We start from the raw sequence: 20169 nt of genomic DNA on the forward strand, positions 1-20169 counted from the left end.
TAGTGTTTGTAACTACACAATGTTTAATGTATGTGCCTCCGAATTCATCCTGCTTATAATAAAAACGACAAAGCCAAGCGAAGCAAAGAAACACATGCGTGCATGTTTATGTCTTTCTCTGTCAACGATAACAGCCTTGTCTTCTTGTATTTTTATAATATGAATAGATCGTGTCAATTATAAGCAATGTGATAACTACACACATTGGTTTGTATCTTTCGCGACTGCATAATGGGGATAGGGGTCTTGAGATTGAGAAGTCTAACGAAAAAAAAAAAAAAAAAAAAAACACGAATGTGCCACTGTTGCTGTAACAGTGAAAATACATATTACATTGCACTTTTTATCTTTCTGATTTACTAAATTGCATTATAATGTGCCCGGGACACACTTTTTCTTCTTTTTCTTCTTCTCCTGTCACATGTGCAACTATGTATTGTCTCACAATAGTGTAATGTGCTACCAATCCTTACTCGCAATACGCGTATCTTGAAAACTTGATAAAATGTTATGAAAAAAGTCTTAATCTACGATTACTTGTTGTTTTCTAACATTATTGCTACATGTATTCTATTTGTGTGTGTGTGTGTGTGTTTGTATGAGTTAATTGTTCATCTCTTGGGCAGACTCCACTGAAATCACATGCAAAAAAGAGAGTAGGTACCTTGGGATGTGTCCTGCAGGGAAAGCCTTGCCGATCCCTGTCAACCAGTCTTACGTCCTCGACATAGTGAATGCAGTGAGAGACCAGTGTGGTGATCATGACGTCATCTGGTTGTACTGCTCATGTTGCTGGCCGTTGGATCAGACATCATGGAACCATTGGGACTTTGGCAGTGAAGGTGACTGGCGATGCGGCTTTCCTCCTCACGGCAACAGTGTTCTGTTGAACAGTCTCAGTCTCTCTACAGAGCAGCCTCTTAGTAAGTGCACATGTCTGCCCTGTAGGTCTATATTACAACACTAAGCAAAAGTGTCTAACCTGGTCTTGCATGGAATGGGGAGGGACGGTGAGAAGGTAGAATGTAATAATAGGCCTACTATAAGATTTACTTTCAAAGATCATGTTTAATCTACCAGCATTCTATAATGAATACGTTGGTTTCATGTCCTCCATGAGACTGATCTCTTGATATCAATGAGTTTGCCTTTTTTTTTTTCAAGGACAGCGATTAATCTATGTTTTCATGATTTTTCTGCTTGTTTTTTTTTTCCTGTTCGTTTGTTTGTTTGTTGTTTGTTTGTTGTTGATTTTTTTTTTTTTTACAAACTGCGCATTGATTTTATGTACCCTGGTATCTCCAATATTTCAACGTTATCAATTTAGAAAAAAAAAAAAAAACTATTTGGGGGTGATTACATCATCAATCTTTGTTTAGATTTCTGCATCGTCCATCTGTGAAGTTGGGGGTGCAAGAAAGTTTTCTGTGATTGCGCTATAATGTCACTGAATATTTCATTAATGCGGATAATACTCATGGACAATACAGTTCTCAGTCATCCTTAGTATTTTCCATTGTTGCTCTATATCGAAATGGATAGTTGACAACAGATTATGCTGATGGATATTTATTATTTATGTTTCCTTTTCAACATATCGTTGCAAAGCTTGTTAATTGCATCCGCCAAGGAGGTTGTGTTTTTTTTTTTATTTTGTTTTGTTTCCTTTTTTTTTTTTTGGCCAGCGATGATAATTATGTTTGCCTGTTATGAACGGAAATAGTATATACCTCTAAAGGAAAGCTGAGAATGCATAAGAAGAGGTTATCAATTATTTTGATAGTGATCTGGATCACCCCCCCCCCCCCCACGTCTGCAGGAGCAAGGGTTGTTTCATTTCCGTTCTTCTAATTTCGGGGGGGGGGGAGGGGAATTCTTGAACATTAGTAGACTCTCTGAGTCCATCATAAAAGCAAGATGGCGCGCTTGCTTTTGCGACCGTCATAGTAGCATTAAGCACTGTTGACCAGAGAGTAAGTTGAGCACACACGGCTGGTCGGCCCGCAGGCGGCAGTGAAGGCATGTTTTGAGGATCAAGGAATCGAATTATGCAAATGGCATGAACCAAGTACTATGATACACGATGGAAATCACAACGGGACAACGGGTGTGGAAATGATCTGTAAGGCGGTGAAGCTGAGCTCCAACTTTTTTTTTTTATTTGAGATGGTTCAATATTTTTGTTTGAAGGTTATATCATTTTTTTTATTTTATCATCTCTGCAGTATTTGCGCAGAGTGAAGGGGTGCCCCTTTGATAACACATCTGAGCTCGGACCGGGTATTTAATGTTATGATTTGTTGTGGACATGAGCGTTGATGCTTCGGATTGCCGTCTAATGGGTGGGGATTTGGGAAGCAAGACAATTTGGTGGGTGTCTAAAGGGGGGGGGGGGCACCGTGGTCTCCGTGCTCGTGAACACCTCTCGAGAGCTTGTAATTTTTTATTATGTATCTTTGTTTTAAGTGCAGATGGTGTTGTATTTTTATACGTGTGTGTGTGTGTGTTTTTGTTTTTTTGCATTTCCATCTGTGTTTCTACTTTTTTTTTTGGACATACTATCTGACCATGCATAACAAAACCAAAAAGAAGTAGCACGCACTGATTTTGTGTGAGGGCTCAAAACAGGTATAAAACGGGTCAAACTGATCAATCTGCATGTTTTCATGTTTTCTGAAAGAAAAAGTCTTCCTCTGCATTATGCTTTAGTTTGAGATCATAAAATGAATTTTGATTGCGTTCTTAGCAGATTTTCGAGAAAAAAAAATTCTTCTATTAGCGCTATGAGGGCTGTACTTTCATTTTAACACTCTACACGCTCATCATTATTTTAACTGTACAAACTGTTAAAAGGATGGTGCTACTGCTTTGAAAATTGACATTGGTAATAAATAGAATGATTGTGTAGACATGGGCGTCACCGGGGGAGAGGGGGGGGGTGCGTTAGGTGCGAACGCACCCCCCTTCAGACCCTTAAAAAAGAAGAAGGAGAAGAAAAAAAAAAAAAAAAAAAAAAAAAAAACTTCAGTCTGCGAGCGACCTCAACGCCGGACCCTAAATAATTATTATTTGTTATCTATTTATTTATTTTTTTTTTTTGAAATCTTGCTTCGGGAAAAAAAAAAATCGTGGGCAAAAACAATTCGAACCCCTGGTTCTGGCAGCACTGATTTTATACATATCTACTAGTACAAGTGTATTCTATACAGTGTTTACTATTTAGATAGATTTTGGACATCCTTCCCATGCTTGGTCACTTCGACGCCACCTCGCTGGTCATACCTCCCCAGTCATGAACATAAACCGACACCCTTGACTACCAGTGGCGGATCCAGGGGGAGGGGCTCACCGGGGGTCCTCCACCCCCCCCCCTCCTAATTTCAAAAGCGAACTCAAAATTTTCAAGGTCGCTCGCTCCGCTCGCTGGCATTTAGTCGTAATGCCATTCTCCTGAAGTTGCTGCCAGTAATTGTCGGCAGCTCGAACCGGTGCGCCCCCCCCCCCCCCCTTACTGCAGAAAAAAAAAAACACAAATAATAATAATAATAATAATGAAAATAAAATATAGCTACAAACGGCAGTTTTTGGACTGTATGATGTCACAATTTTCAAGCTCGCTCGCTCCGGCGCTTGCTCGCATTTAAATTCTCCTGATATTGCTACAAGTAATTGCCAGCAGTTGCGCCCGGTGCGCCCCCCTTAATTTCGAAAGCAAAAAAGATATAGCTTCAAACGGCAGTTTTTGGACTGTAAAATGTCAAAATTTTCAAACTCGCTCGCATTTAATCTTTATGCTATTCCCCTGATGTTACTGCCAGTAATTGCCTGCAGTTGCGCTCGGTGCGCCCTCCCCTCTTCTTAATTTCAAAGCGAAAAAATATAGCTACAAACGGCAGTTTTCTACTGTAAAATGTCAAAATTTTCAAGCTCGCTCTCTTCGCTCGCTCGCATGAATCTTTATGCAATTCACCTGATGTTGCTGCCAGTAATTGCCAGCAGTTGCGCCGGTGGCATGCGCTCCACCTTCCTTAATTTCCAAAGCGAAAAAAATATGGCTAAGAACGGCAGTTTTTGGACTGTAAAATGTGAAATTTTCAAGCTCGCTCGCATTTAATCGTTATGCAATTCACCTGATATTGCTGCCAGTAATTGCCAGCAGTTCCGTAATTTGTCGTTTCACACCATTATACAATAATCCATTTATAGGGGGACAACCCCCTCCCACAACCTCCCCCTTGCTCGTTCCGCTTGTTCGGGTCGCGTTCATGACATCAGTGTCAGAGTTATTACTAGAAGTTTATTTGAATTATACCATTTATAGGCAAATTGTTCCAACATTTTACTTCAAAATGTACTGATATCTTAAACAAGTGGGACGGTTTCAAGTCGATAAAACACGCAAAATACCTGCATCAAATTGCACCATTTACAACATCAAAATGCAAAAAGTGCTCACCGTTGGAGGGGAACACACCCTCCCACATCCCCCTCTCGCTCACTCCTCTCGCTCTTGCTTTCATGATTTTCAGTGTAAATATTAAAACAGGAAGTTTATTTGTATGGTACTATTTTAAAGGCAAATTGTGCGATATTAATCTGCTATTATACTGCTTTATGTTAAACAAGTGGGACTGTTTCAAGTCGATAAAACAAGCAAAACATGCATCAAATCCCCCCTCGCTCTCTCCGCTTGCTCGGGCTCGGTCGCTTTCATGACATCAGTGTATATACAAGACGTTTATTGAAATGATATAGTTTATAGGCACATTGTTCAACAACAAATTCCATCAAAATGTACTGCTACCTTAAACAAGTGGGACTGTTTCAAGTCGATAAAAACACGCAAAAAACACGCAAAAAGCCTGCATCAATTTACACCATTTACAACATCAAAATGCAAAAAGTTTTGTAATATGAATACAGAAGAAATGAAATGAAAATTGATAAATCTGTTACTTAAGAATAGCCATTAAACATGTAAGCATTTAAGCATTTAAAGGTTTTGTTGCTGTTGTTGTTGTTGTTATATTGCTTTTTCTTATTACAGATGTAATATTTTCCCCCTCATTCCTGTTTCTGATTCTGGTAATCGTTTCATTGTCCTCCTTCCTCAGACCTGCATTACGACAGCGGAAGTGAGAAGAGATGTCTGGCCGTACGGATGGTTGATGGCGCCCTGCAGTTCTCTGCTCTTACCTGTTACAGTCTTAGTAAATTGATAATTAATGAAGAAGCTCGCAAAGTTTGCGTGTGATCCTGCTTGCACTGCAATAGTCAGCTACTAGTCTATAAATAAAAAGTGTTGTTATGGGCATGCAGGGTTACGAGTTAGCATTAACAATAATTATGTACAGATTCATCCATTTATAATCACATACACACAATGCATAACAAAAATATAACTTTGTACAAATGCCAATAAGTTTTCTAGGTTTTTTTTTTTCTGTGTGTGAGATACAAAAGTCGGCTATGTACTGTGACGATATGTGTGTGTTTTATAAGCATAGCATGACTTTTGCTTTTCTGTACGCTGTTGAGAATTGAGTAAGTTGCAAGTGGTTAAGAATTTTAAATGTTTTACTCGCTGTCGTGAAGAGTTTTAAAGTCATGCGGGAAGTTGAGGGATTGTAAACTCCAGAAAATGTCTTTCAAAATAAACTTTAGTTTATTGTTCTTGCTTTGTTTTCTCAATAAAAAAAAAGATTACTCCGTCATTTATAAAAGAAAATGTTTTTAGAAATATCATAACGAAATTAATACTGGATACGCAGTCTCATAATCATACAAGCAACCATGATTAAATCCTGTAACGATGTCAACAATAACTATTGAACTATAGGGTCACGTGATAGCGAACCTTTATTTTTTTTTTCTCCTCAAGGGAAGATATTTCCCGTGAAAATGGCGAACAAGTTCTATTACCATCGTAAGGAATTTGTTCATGAGGCACAAACTGCGTGTAAATACTTCTGAATAGCTACTATCATTTAGGGCAATTGAGCTTAGCTTGTAACTTTGAAAATGTCTATCAGAGGAAATTTATTTTGAAGGTAGGCCTATATAATATGTGTTAATTCCACTCTTAACTTGAGTCTGCTATAAGAAAAACATACATATAAAATATTGTATTAAGCATGGGTTGATATATTGAAATCATGGCAAATTATTTCTAACGTCGGCTAAATCTATCAGTTGCTTTGTAATTAGACATTGGTAGTTTTTAAAACAAGCTTGATGGCGGATTGGTATAGGAAGCACGGCATTTTCAAACACAATTTTATCAGATACTATACTTGTGGTCTTTTCAATGCACTTTTACATCCACTCTGAAAACGCAAATACTTTACTTAACATAATTCTGAAAATTGACTCTGACAGCGCTAGTATGGTATACTGTTTTTCGTATTGCAAAGGATGTATACATTCTCTTTTCTTCTTCTTCTTCTCCTTCTTTATCTTCTTCATCTTCTTTTACTTCTTCTTTTTCTTCTTCTTCTGTAGAAGAGCATCCTTCATAGTTGAACATCAGCGCACTTAACAGACAGGGCCCTTAAGCCAGTGTAAGGGCTAATCATTATTTACATACAATGAACAATATTTTGAGCAGTAAATATGTACATGTGAAGTGCTGCTAAAGATCATTGGCATGACTTAAATAAGATGCTAGATGAGGGCTTCCCTCAATGCCTTGTTAAAGACATCGAGTGATGGGAAGATTGCGGGGTCCTTCTTCAGGTTGTTCCATTCTCTGCAGGTGCAGGGAAAGAAAGATAACGAGAAAACTTGTGAGCTGGAATGTGGAATCCAGAATTGGCTAGCATAGCCTCTGGTATTTGATGCCAATGGTGTGAGGTGGTCCATCCAATCAATATTCATTCATTCAGAATTCATTCAGAATGAGATGGTCGAGATAGTTTGCTGAAGTTATATATTATCTACTATCTGGTAAAGCATTGTCTTTTTTTCATTTGTGCTTATATATAGTCAGGTCGTTTAGTGAAATTACCGTTACACGGCGGATAAAAACACCAAATTTTGAGAAATAGGCCCGAGGACTAATACCCAATGTTATTAGAGTAGGAGCCCTCTGAAATGGACTTTGTTTGATTACTTTTACCTTATAAATGCTGATTTTAATTTTCCAGGGATTTCAACAGGCATAAAACTTCAGTTAATTTTGCGAGGAGCGAACATTCGTGAAAGCAAAATGCGCGCGACATACACATTGCATTGAATGCCAGTGGTAATTCGTGGAAGTTTCTTGCCGCGGGGAAAAGAAAAAGAAAAGTAAAAAGCAGTCTCCTCTCATTCGCGAAAGCTTCATGCCGCGAAGGTAACTTACATATCTGAGGCAGCATAGCACAAGTTGTATCAGAAAAGAAGTTCAGATGTGTTGATTTTTGTTTTATTATTCTTTATGGAACTTGAAAATATGAACTCACTACCTATTGAATTCCATGAGCAGCAAAGCATTAAATTGACACGTGGAGGTTGTTGAATTAATGAGAGATTAATAAACAGAAAACTCTTGCGGTATCATTGCAGTGTGACCTACTCTTCCTAATTTACAGGGTGTCTCAAATAAAATTAGACACTTTTGAAATGGCTGCGGAATAAGTGATATATGATTCTAGGGGAAAAGGTTTATATGTTTGGATATCTTATGGACTCAAATTTCATATGACACCAAAAAAATAAAAATGATTCATGCTTGAATGAGCAGTGCTCACTTTTGTAAAGGGTATGAAAATTAGGCTGCGCAGAAATTAGCCTTACTTGCGACAGGTGAGTCCGTTGGAGCTTACAAATCTGAAGTTGATGTGATAAACTTATGATCAATTGCGATCAGTTCTGGTTTGCTGAGTGAATTTTATGGTTTATCAACCTAACTTTTATGCCTGAGTAAACCGCAGTTGCATTTATAAATATATATATATATATATATATATATATATATATATATATATATATGTTATTGTAGCATTGCAAATTCCCTGGTAGACACAGTGGTGTGTTCATGTGAGTCAGCAAAATGTTCAACAAAATTAATTAATGTATTTGAATAATGACTTTACATAATCCCCCATCTGGTTATTAAGTAAATCAATGAGATATTCTCCTAATCTGAAAATAACTGCAAAATGTTCAACAAATTAATGTATTTGAATAATGACTTTACATAATCCCCATCTGGTTATTAAGTAAATAAATGAGATATTCTCCTAATCTGAAAATAACTGCAATGTGGGGCGAAGGTTTAAGTCACAGATGTAAAAAATAAGAGTGTGTAACATGGAAATTGCAATATGTACCATCACCTCATCCTTACTCACATGAACACACCACTGAGTCTACCAGGAAAATTTGCAATGCTACAATAAAATAAATGCAACTGTGGTTTACTCAGGCACAAAAGTTTGGTTGAATAAACCATGAAATTCACTCAGCAAACCCAAACAGATCGCCATTAATAAATTTATCATATCAACTTCAGTTTTGTAAGCTCCAACGGACTCACCTGTCGAAAATTTAAAAGGCTAATTCCTGCGCAGCCTAATTTTCATACCCTTTACAAAAGTGAGTAGTGCTCATTCAAGCATGAATTATTTGTAGACCTTTTCGTGTCATATAAAAGATGAGTCCATAAGCTATCCATACATATAAACCTTTTCCCCCATAATTATATCTTTCTTATTCGGCAGCCATTTCAAAATTGTATAGTTTCATTTGAGACACCCTGTAGAGTAATTTTAGGCCTACGTACAAATCAAAGGGGCTTGGAAAAGTTTCCTAATGTAAGGGAGGGGGGAGAGATCACCGACCCCTAAACACCTCCACCCCCCCCCCCCCCGTCAACGGCCCGCAGCCCCCTCCCACGCACAAATATTTACAGAGAACGTTCCGCAGCCCCACACGAAACTCACTCTGGGCTGAGAATACCTGTACACGTAGTAGGGTCTATAGGCCTACTTGTACGTAATAAACTTTCATGAATTGGAGCCATCGATCCTGAATTTGGTGCTTTTATCCGCGCTGTAACGGTCATCTCAAAATGTCATGTCAAGCAACCTATTAGGGATGGATTGATTGATGCACCGCAATAAAGTTGGTTCTGAGTAGAATTAAAAACACAATTTCCATAGGATATCTTGTGTTTATATTGAAGTTCAACCTACAGTATGTATCAAGACGTCGTATTTCGTTCTTGTTTTCTTAATTCAGCTCACTAAAATGCAGCAAACGGTTTGTGGACGGCTGCCGGTTAAAAATGTATCGACATAGATGCAATTCCATTATCAGCAACAACATCTGAACGATGCAAAAAATTATCAATACGTCATTGTGGAGAGAAGAGAGGAGAGAGAGGAAGAGATATAGACTTTTGTTTTGTATATTATTAGTGCGTAGTTGTGTATGTCAGATGTTGATAGTTTGGTGATGATTTTTGTTTAACTTGATATATATTGTGTTGTGATTATGGTAACACAGAAGGATCGTATATACATGTATATAATATAATACTAGGTAACACAAAAGGATCGTGAATATATATGTGACCGTGCACCTCAAAACGAACATAAAGTCGCACACACTGATTTTGCGTGAGGACTGAAAATAAGTGAAATGGGTCACCCTAGCCGAACTTTACTTTTTCATATTTTCTGAAAGAGCGGGTCTTCTTTTTACATTATGCTAAAATTTGGTATCATAAAACAGGCAGGGAAGTGTGTGTTTTTTTAGCAGTTTATCTCGAACATTTTTGGTAGAAAAGTGTGATTAGGTGTGTCTTTAGAATCCCTTTTTCATTTCTGAAAAACCTTGTATACACTCTTCACTTTCACTCTAATAACTTTTGAAAGGATAGTGCTACTGCTTTGAAAGTTGGCATTAATAATGGACAGAATGTGTTAATGAGGTATGCTTAATTTCAGTTTAATCTGATAATTCCTTCATTGTTGTTACTCTGGTGGTTTACTTCCTGTTTTCTGTCCCATTCATCGCACAGCCAGCATGGTTTGGTAAAGATTAAGCGCCTGAATAGACACTGTACTTCAGAGCCTCTTTTCTCAGTTCACACTTTTCCTGAGTTTGTGCTTTCTTTCCAATATTTCGATAGGTTAGGAGAGTCCATTTGATTTGAGTTACATATCATTTTAAAGCTTTAAGGCTGCTCTTTCAGAATATGGTCTTAACTAAAAATTCATGTCCGGCGTCTTTTTGTTTGTTTTGAGGTGCAGGGTCTCACACACACATATATATATGTGTTTATAGTAATTAGATTTCACGTATTGGGTCCACGAAGAAATGAAGAAACAAACTGGTAATGGATTTCTTGGCCAATAAAGCATAGATTTATTAAACTCAGATTTTTGGCGCCTTCTTCAAAGAATTGTTTTGGTACCGTCATTGTAAAGACTCCTGAAGAAGGTGTAGGACACCGTTAATTGAGTCGAATAAACTTCTGTTTTTGTTTTTCTTTTAACCAAAAATGCACTACCAGCGCGTTACTTCATCCCTCTCTCTCCCCTTATATAGATATATATGTATATATATATATATATATATATATATATATATATATATATATATAAAACGAGAGTAAAGAAAAGGTGGTAGAAATTGCTTTTGAATCCTCACAATTTGACTTTACTTCCAATGATAGGGGCAGAGACGACACACTCTAAGAAAAATTTCACTAAAAATTGAGTAAAACGGCCACATGGTCAGAATTGAGTAAAGTTTTAACCACTCCTAGTTGAGTAAAAGTTTGGTCATATTTGAGCTCCTCTTTTACCCAGTGAAGAGTAAAATTTGTTTTGCTTTATTATTGAGTAATTTTATTTTTACTCATTTTTGACCATGTGTCCATTTTGATCAGGGTAATGTGTAAATTTGATTTTAATCCCAGATGACTATTCTGATTTTTAACCATCTCTGGCCATGTGTCCATTTTGATCGGGGTTATGTGTAAGTTCAATTTTACTCCCAATTGACCATTCTGTAGAACACGAGGAAAGTGTAAATTGTCTTTTACTTTTGTGGCAAAACAATTTTGGTCGGCCTGCTTACGTATTTGCAATGTACAATTCATTTTAAAAGTACAGTTTGATATACATGACATAACAAACACGTGAAATGTGACTTGCACATTCTCATGGTACATTTGAAGTTGACAAGGCAAGCTAGCAAGTGCATGCTACAGACCAAAAATAGTTTGCGACATAAAACCCAAATAAGTAACACATGACAAAAAATATATCGTTATTACCTTTATTGTGAAGGTAAACAAATATTTTTTTTTTTTTGAGCTGAACTATTCATCTTCTTAGAAATAAAACATATATAACAAACATACACGAAAAGCTGGTAGTATGTTATACTTTAAACTGCATGAAATAAGGAAAACAACAACATGGAATTCAGTTGTTACTTACAACTTATTTTTCTCTGGAACATTGATTTAGACTGTGCTTACATGCAGAGCATGTAAACATGCATGTAGAACTTTACATGGTAGAAAAAAATAAAGCTTGCGATCAACCTGTCACAACTTTTCTTTTCCATGTAAAACTAAAATAAACTGTGATTTATCTAAAACATCTTGTGCTATACATCACTTCCTTTCCAGTCTCTGGTAGGATTAAAGTGTGGAACCAAATGGAATGACACTCTGATTCTAGGTCTTCTCAAAGCTTCAATTACAACATTTACAACTCATTTCTCGATTTTGGTCCAATCTAAACATTTGTTATAATTTCTTGTGTTATAACACAAAAATCAAAACAAGGATACCCGCACAAAGTACAAGTGATTCTTTCCTAATATATGGTCAATATCCTTCCCATGTGAAGGCATAAGTCATCTGTTGAGAATGAGAAGGGCGTTAAGTGGTCTTGAACACTATGGGTTTTGTGGCAACTTAACGCCCTTATCATTCTCAACCGACGAAGTATTCTAACAAGATTATAGCAAGGTCAATATTTTGGTTGCTCTACATTTATATTCCAGCAAAGTCTTATATCACATAAATTGTAAACCTTGGTCTTATAGAACACCCTTTGCAAAATATATGGCCATATGAACACACATGAAATTGAGTTGTTACTTCTAAGTTCCTTTATACACTGCAAATTTATACACTGAAAAAGACTGTCTTTATGCATGCAGAGCTTGTACACATGTAAAATTTTACATGATAGGAAAATAAGGCATGCAGCTGAATGATGACACTTCAAGTTATGATTTTTCTTAACCGGTTAATGTAAACTAGCTGTAGACACTCTCAAAGGACAAAATAATCAATAAGTTGGTACACGTACATGATATTTAATTCTTCACAAAAAGGAACCAGAAACATGTCTTCAATGGGCACAGACATAACAAGTATAAAGGCGCATTTATACCGTATCTGGACGGTATCATGGCGCAGCATTAACGCGATATCTAAGCCGTGATTGGTTAATGTGTTGAACACTCTGCGCGCAGAGTAGCGCACTGACCAATCACAGACTAGATATCTTGTAAATGCTGTGCCGTGATGCCGTGTAAACGAGACTTAACACTGAAAATTAACCAAAATTATGTGGAATAAGCACCTCCAGCAGAAGGCCTCAAAGATATATTTTTGTCTGTTTCAGATTTGAAGTAAATTTGCCATTTGGGGAAATTCATCACCAGAGTATATTACACTTAGATATAGCATTCAGCTCGTCCTAACTCAACTTAAAAAAAAACAACAACTTGAACAACACAGCATTCACATGTAATTACAGAGGTATAATGCTGCCGTACTATATAAGAACCTGAAATGGAATCCACGAATACACGATTATTATTATTTTTTACAACATACTGAGGTGTCTGCCCCTAACCATGAAGTTAATACCAGTCTTCAGCTGAACATTTTGTCTACTTCTTATTAAAATGGTAGTAGGCTCTGAAGGCCTTTACTGCCCCTGTTTCTCTGGCACCTGCTTCCACCCCGTAAACCACAGTGACCAAGATCACACACATGGCTCGAGCCCCTGCTGGATACTCCAGATCAAAGATCTGAAATATCTTATAGCAGAGGTCAACAGCAGATACGAGGCCCTTTCTCTCAAACACTGGCTCTCCAGAATGACGAAGCACTGAATTGGCTGGCAGACATCTTTCCCTACAGCCAGGACGAAAGGCTGGTTCCTCCCATGGTCTTTTCGGTAGGCCTCGAGACTGGTTCCTAGCTTCCTGCAAATAATAGATATAAAACAAGTATATCTTATCTTATGGTTCACAAAGTTTCAAAAACGAAGTTTGCTGTTTCTTCCACTATAATGGAAAGAAATAGTTTCGATCAAAAAATAAAGATCTGAAAGAAACAACTACCATCAATAGTGATAAGAAACATTTCATTCCCGTGGTGATATTTTGAAATGATTGATTTCAGTCAATATTGCTTTAGGTTAAAAGTTTGCAACACATCACCCAAATCTTTGTGATTAATACTCTATGCATTTTCCTTCCCTGTTGGACTTGTAAGTAATCCTATAATATAATAGTTTAATAATAGGGCCAGCGAGTTCTGGTACGGGTAAAATTCAAATGGTTACATTTCTTACCATTTTAAGCGATTCAAAGTTCACATGCCAGGACCCTATTACACAAAACTTGACATCAGTAATACCTGAAATATAACTTTGACATATAAGCTTTCAGACAAGCAGATGCAAACATGTTAGTAGCACATAACAGTTACTGGAACTTTGTATTCAATACACATTCCTTTTTGATGAAGCATCAAAGTGTTCATGTTTTGACTTGCTGTATGGAGATGTGACCTATACTTACACAAAATTTTTCAATTTTCTTCACTAATACTGCTTTTGCTACACACATTTGACATACCTTTTGGCAGTCGATGAAACACTCTAATGACTCTTGGAAGAGGCTCTCCCCCCTTTTTGATGACTTCTTGCCCGGGAACAGATGTGACAGCATAAGAAAACCCAGATTTGCCTTTTCTACTGTTAGTGGAGTACACAAAAAGTCTTTATTAGAATATTAAAGATTTTAGGCTACATATGTCTTCACACCACAAATCAATCCTGGCATATTTTCAATTCACATATCAGCTTTATATCTCTTCAAATTCAAGGCTTATTTTATAACCAGTGGGGGATTGGGGGCGAATAAGCCGCTGCCACCCCTTATTTGGCTGATTACACATTTTTAGTCATCACACACACACACACACAAAAAAAAATCAACCACAGCCCCTCCCCTTTTTATGCTAATATTTTTTTTTTTTTATAGTAATCACATGAAAATACGGCAAAATTTTCGCCCGCCCCCTCCCCCTCCATCCCCTTTTAAGAATCCTGGATCGGCCTGTGATGACTTTGGATTATTATGCAGATTTGCAGACATTGCACACTGCTCTTTTATGGAAGAATTGGTGGTGTGCTTTGTATTTGGGGAAGGTGTCCAATTTAGGTTGGGGCTACAACAAAGATTTAAAAAAAAAGGTTAATGTGATGAGCAACAACAGAAGCCACGAACAGCAGTAGTTGGAAGTAGCTTGATTCCAGCACTTGCCTCGGTGTCAGATGTTGGAAAGAGCACACACGACCCTTGGTGCTGTTTTTACTGAATACACCATTTTGAAGAATGCAATGGAATAAAACACTTCTGTAAATCCTATTACATCTACATAATGAGGGATGATGAAGTGTATATCACATCATTTTAAAATCAAATGTAATGTGTTATACCGTGAACTGGGGGACGTAACAGTTGGGTGACTTTGGACAGGAATTGTTTTACTTACATTTTTTTTTTTTTTGGCTGTTGTTTTTTTTTTTCAAATATTTTTGTAGGTTATGAAAGGGGGATGTGTGAATATTTGAATTACTGCACTTTTTTTTTGTATATTGCAAGCAGCACAATAATGTAAGTGAAGTTGTCTGAACTGTCCAAAGTCCCCCGCCTGTCAAATGTCCCCTCAGTTTACGGTACCTATCAATAATTACACACCTTGCTGGTGAAGTCCTCATCACGTTTTTCTTGTACTCCAAATTTCACCTTCCACCCTGGAGAAATTCTGTTCCCATAGTCCAGAATGCAAGATGATACTACTGGCCACTTTGTGAAGAGAATGTCCCCCTTTCCATCAAATAGCTTGTTGTAATCCTGCTCAATCTGCAAAGAAACAAGAAACAACATCAACAAAACATGTTTTCGCAGATATTTTGTTTTTTTGTCTGTTAATTTGCCTGTTAGATCTTGAATTCTCACCATCGTAGTTGCACAATAGTCTACTGAGTCTGAAGGAAAAGATAGCAGACAGCTAGACTATATACGGGATGTAACTTACCAGTACAATATTATTGTAGAGTTATATTCTTTTTCTACATCATTACATGTATTTAGTTGAAGGTTTCAAACTGTGTCTGTTCGGCAGATTTTTGACAGTTTGGAAATGTGCCTTGCCCTTGAGGTAAATCTAGATACATTTTCAAAATGGCAAATTCCACAGAACAGACACAGTTTGAAGCCTTTGAACTAACTAGTAACATGATGTAGACTCTCCTGCATTATTCCACCTCTGACTTTGTTACAAAATATTTGTTGTAATCTGTGCATCCAGACCTCACACAAATCAAAGGCAAGCCTCAAGGCTTCAAACAAACCAGTAGACAGTAATATCTACACTAGGCGTGTAGTATAGACTATAAAGATGTCTATAACTTGTCTTACTCTACAGGCGTAGTCTGACAAAAGTAGATCTAACAAGTCTAAAAAGGCCCTATCTAAATTATTAAATACTAAAAAGTAAGAGTAAGAAAGTTCTTGCACTTACAGACTTTACATACATGTACTTATCACTTAGATCTGATTTGTTAGATCTACTTTTGTCAGACTTAATTTTAATTAAGTAATAATGAAAAAAAAATATAAAAAAATCTCCATTGGCATTGCCGGTATGAGTATTGGACCTGTGTCAGTGACTATCGACTAGGTCGAACCTGGGCCGGCCGGCCGGCCATTGAAGAGCCAGCCCAGAGGGCCGGCCGCCGAGTACATACGCTTGCTGTGCGGCGCGGGCAAGGTCAACGTAGTCGTAGGTACCACTTCCGAACCACGAACGAACGGTACCATAAAATACAATCAAATAACTTGAAGCATCTACATTGTTAGAAAGAAATATACTGTTAATCTATACTTACTTCTAAAGTTGGGGATTTGGTCAACAAGACCCCATTCATGCAGCAAAAAAGCAACTTCGCTGTCCGCCATAATGCTTCGTCCCTGCGCTGTCGATGTCGCGTCGAAGTAGTTGCTAGTTTGGCTGGCTTTACACGTCATGCATATCATGCACGTGCGCGCGCAAGTGTAAAAGACCAGTCATCCGCGTGTTACCGTGCTTTTTACACCTAACTTAGCAATATCGCGACTGGGCTGGCCTGGTACAGTGTAAACAGCGAGAGTGTAAAATGCAGTTTACTCCGAGTTGAGTAAGATAATGGAGCAAACCTTACTCACGAAGAAGAGCAAAATGAAAGTATGTAAATATTGAGTAAAAAGGGATAAAAAGAACGAGTTTGCTCAATAAAGGCGAATTTACCGCTGATAAATGTGCAGTCTTGCTCAATATTGAGCACTCTTGAGTTTACTTTAGCAAAATTTTACTCCATGGATTTAGAGTGCAGGGAATAAATGGGAGCGTATACCAGGCATCAATCTTACATAATATACCATGCATACATACAATCACAGACAAGCATACATAATATTATAAGCACTTACAAATACGTATGACTAAACATCTGCGCACACACATTTACACATAGATATGGATATGTACGCAGAAACACACTTGTCAATCTCCTCGCATATGTCAAAGCAGGCAACCATATGAACACTAACGGCAATTAATAAAATCATACTAGTAATTAAATCAAGGAGTGTATGTATAAATAAATGGAACATAGGCACAAAAAAAAGGAAGAAAAGAACAGAGCACATAAGTAGCGTCCTTAACCGGAAATTAGTGTATAATAATGTGTTTAACAGCATTCAAGGTTACCTGTAACCTTGAATGGATTGATTGGTGCATATGTATACGCTCCCATTTATGTATATTTTCCCTGCCGTCTCTGCCCTTATCATTGTCGTTATTATTGTAACTATTGTCTTTATCATCATTATTTTTTGTATATGATATCTATGTTCTGTATTTTGTCCGATTTGTCCTCAGTCTTGACAAAGGGCAGAGCCCGAAAGCTCGAAGTAAAGTCAAATTGTGAGGATTCAAAAGCAACGTCTACCGCCTCTTCTTTACTCTCGTTATACACGCTATTAAAAGATGCGACGGCCCAGGGGTTTAGCAGCTGAAGATCATGACTCGCACTATATATTATATATATATATACATATATATATATATATATATATATATATATATATATATATATATATATATATATAAAATGATGGTGATGATGATGATGATTTATGTAGCGCCATTTCCCTGCAGGAACATTACACAGCGCCCTCCATCCACATTGTGTCATATATCACTCACAAAGATTCATCACTATAATGTGTATGAATACCACAAACACAGTGACTCGGGTTTGTATAATCCGAAAACAACTATAAAACCTAAAAGAAGGGCTAAGCCACCCACTCCCACCACAAAAAGAAGGGGGGGGGGTTCAAACTCCATACCCCCATCACCATCCGTCATTGTGAGCTATATTTCCAAGCTCCCAGAAGGCTAACCAAAGAGAAGTCAATGCACTTTATCTACCAATTTATTTTACTTCTTTAGAGTATGAAGCAATCTAATGAGAAATCAAACAGGATATTTTTATCCTTGTTAAATAATTGTCACCTCAAATCTGAGTTATATTTGATAAGTCTAGAGGAGAAAAACACTGACAAGCAAACTTTGAGATTTGTCCTATACTGACATTGAGAGTCTGATTAACTGGCAGTAAGTTCGAACTACCTGCTGTTTTCAAATAATGCACAATAGCGAGGTATCTATACATTCAGGGCATATTTTGTCGTATTGAACGTACTAAATGATGTAGCGATAGCCATTCATCCCGTTCTGCTCACGCGTCAGGACGAAGGTTTCACAATCAGCTTCGTTGCGGCTGTGAATCATGAAAACCAACAGGTTGCTGATATACCACTAATTGTACCCCTTTCCCTCAGTACAAGAAAGAGGTAGAAGCACACACGCATTAACTTAAACACGAGATCTAAAACTTGCCAGTTTTAAGCTCACAAATGTCAATACTATCAATTTCAGTCCAAAGGTTCTTTAATTTGAATAAGAAAATGAGATTCATAATTTCGAAGACTTAGTTAGCACATAGGTTCTTTAATTTTCGGATTTTTCAAACCTTCGGAAAACTTCAGCAATGTTCGGATCAACGAACCCATTCAAATTTAAGCAATAACAAACATCTTTTCTAGTACAGGATTTTGTTCTTTCCGGACAACGAACCATTGGAATAACGAACCATCAAAATAACGAGCCGTTTTGACTCCCGTACATGAGCCGAGTATCGACAAACTGTCGACATTTCAACATGCTCGACGGCCTGTGCGGACTCATTCGTCCATTCTGTAATATTATTGCCGAAATATAAATAGCCGCATATGAAAGAATCCTATCCTGATCAATGTAAATATTCTTTGAAGTTCCAGAGGCGATCCTTCTTCCATTACTTGTCGCTATGTGATGCACTTGTCATACTATCGGGATTAAGACCTAGTGTGTAACTGACAATCATTGGTAAATGGAGTCAAAAGGGGCCTGAGCTTTTGATCCTAGCAGAATCTTCGTCAGAGGTAAAATGACAAACAGGTAAGGAAAGCAATTACATACGGACTTAACACAACAAGAACAGTCAGGGACGGGTTAGGGACACAAAACAAAGAAAACCAAAGAGGAGCGTAGGAGGACATGGGTAAGGAGCCCAACAGGTAAAGGGAGGGGGGGGGGGGGGGTAAGAGCAGGAGGGTGGACAGACAAAAGGCAGATGAGAGTCAGTCAAGATCCCGCAATTATTATTGTCTTGCGCCCAAATATCAGTGTTGCTGAGTCGGCGGCTCTGGTGGTTTATTTTTTTTTTCCTCCGTTTCCGTGTTTTGTCTCCATGTTTTACCATCTGGAAAAATAAAAAAAAAAAAACACACAACACAATAGCCTGCAAGAAGTCTTCTGAAAAGAGACACCAAGAAATAGAGAACAGCGAGAAAGGTAAAAAGACGAGTAACGAGATATTAACATAAAAGATTATTATACGCACACGCACACGCACACACACACACACACACACATACACACACACACACCAGTGGCGGATCGGGGGAGGGAGAGGGTGTCCCGGGCGCGAGCCTCCTCTTTATTTTTGGTTTAAACAAAATAAATAAAAAGAAAAATATGGGGGTGCCTGCGCCTTTTTTTTTTGTTCAAAGGCGCCTCCCATTTACGCAATTTCTGGATCCGCCCCCCCCCACACACACACATAAGAAAAAAAAAAGAAGGTTAGAAACCTGAAATTAGGTCCCAACAAGAATTATCCAATATCTTTAAATCATGTATCAGCACATCAAGTTTTGTGTTCAGTTAGAGACACCCCATAATCATACCTATTATGAATAAAACAACTTTATTATGCCAGATTAGCTGAATACAAGGCTTTATTTTGAGGTCCACCTGTACCGATATCGTGAGCCTTTTAAATTCGGTGTAATTAAAATCAAAATGCGTTGTGATTCACCCTTTGCTATGGCATTATACTGTCTCAGCTGGTCACTAGTGGTGTAGTTATAAAGTCAACCTATTCTCAAAATAACCAGTTGAGGGCGCAAACCATGTGAGTGTAAAACAGGTTTAATAACAGTAGCAGTTGTATAGATGAGCCTACGGATGAAGGAGAAAAATGTGGTCTAAGGATGTGTCGCCAAAATAAAATCATGTTGTCTTCTTATCATCATAATCTGAGATGAATCTGAGATTCGTCTCAGAAATGATGAAAATCAAACAACAGGAATAATGTCCATACAATTTACGGAATATTATTTCGTTCCTCCTATTTAGAATTAGGTATAAAATATTAATAATATAAATTCACATAATATAATCATTGACTTTTTTAACTCTTGATG

General features: G+C 37.5%; 1 pseudogene; it reads right to left on the bottom strand.

Annotated features, from left to right (window-relative positions):
- Nucleotides 1-12834: 12834 nt before the first annotated feature.
- On the bottom strand, nucleotides 12835-16025 carry LOC140240205 (uncharacterized; annotated as a pseudogene).
- Between the last annotated feature and the right edge of the window lie 4144 nt (nucleotides 16026-20169).

The sequence above is a fragment of the Diadema setosum genome, chromosome 16 (genome assembly GCF_964275005.1).
Source record: "Diadema setosum chromosome 16, eeDiaSeto1, whole genome shotgun sequence".
Lineage (NCBI taxonomy): Eukaryota > Metazoa > Echinodermata > Echinoidea > Diadematoida > Diadematidae > Diadema > Diadema setosum.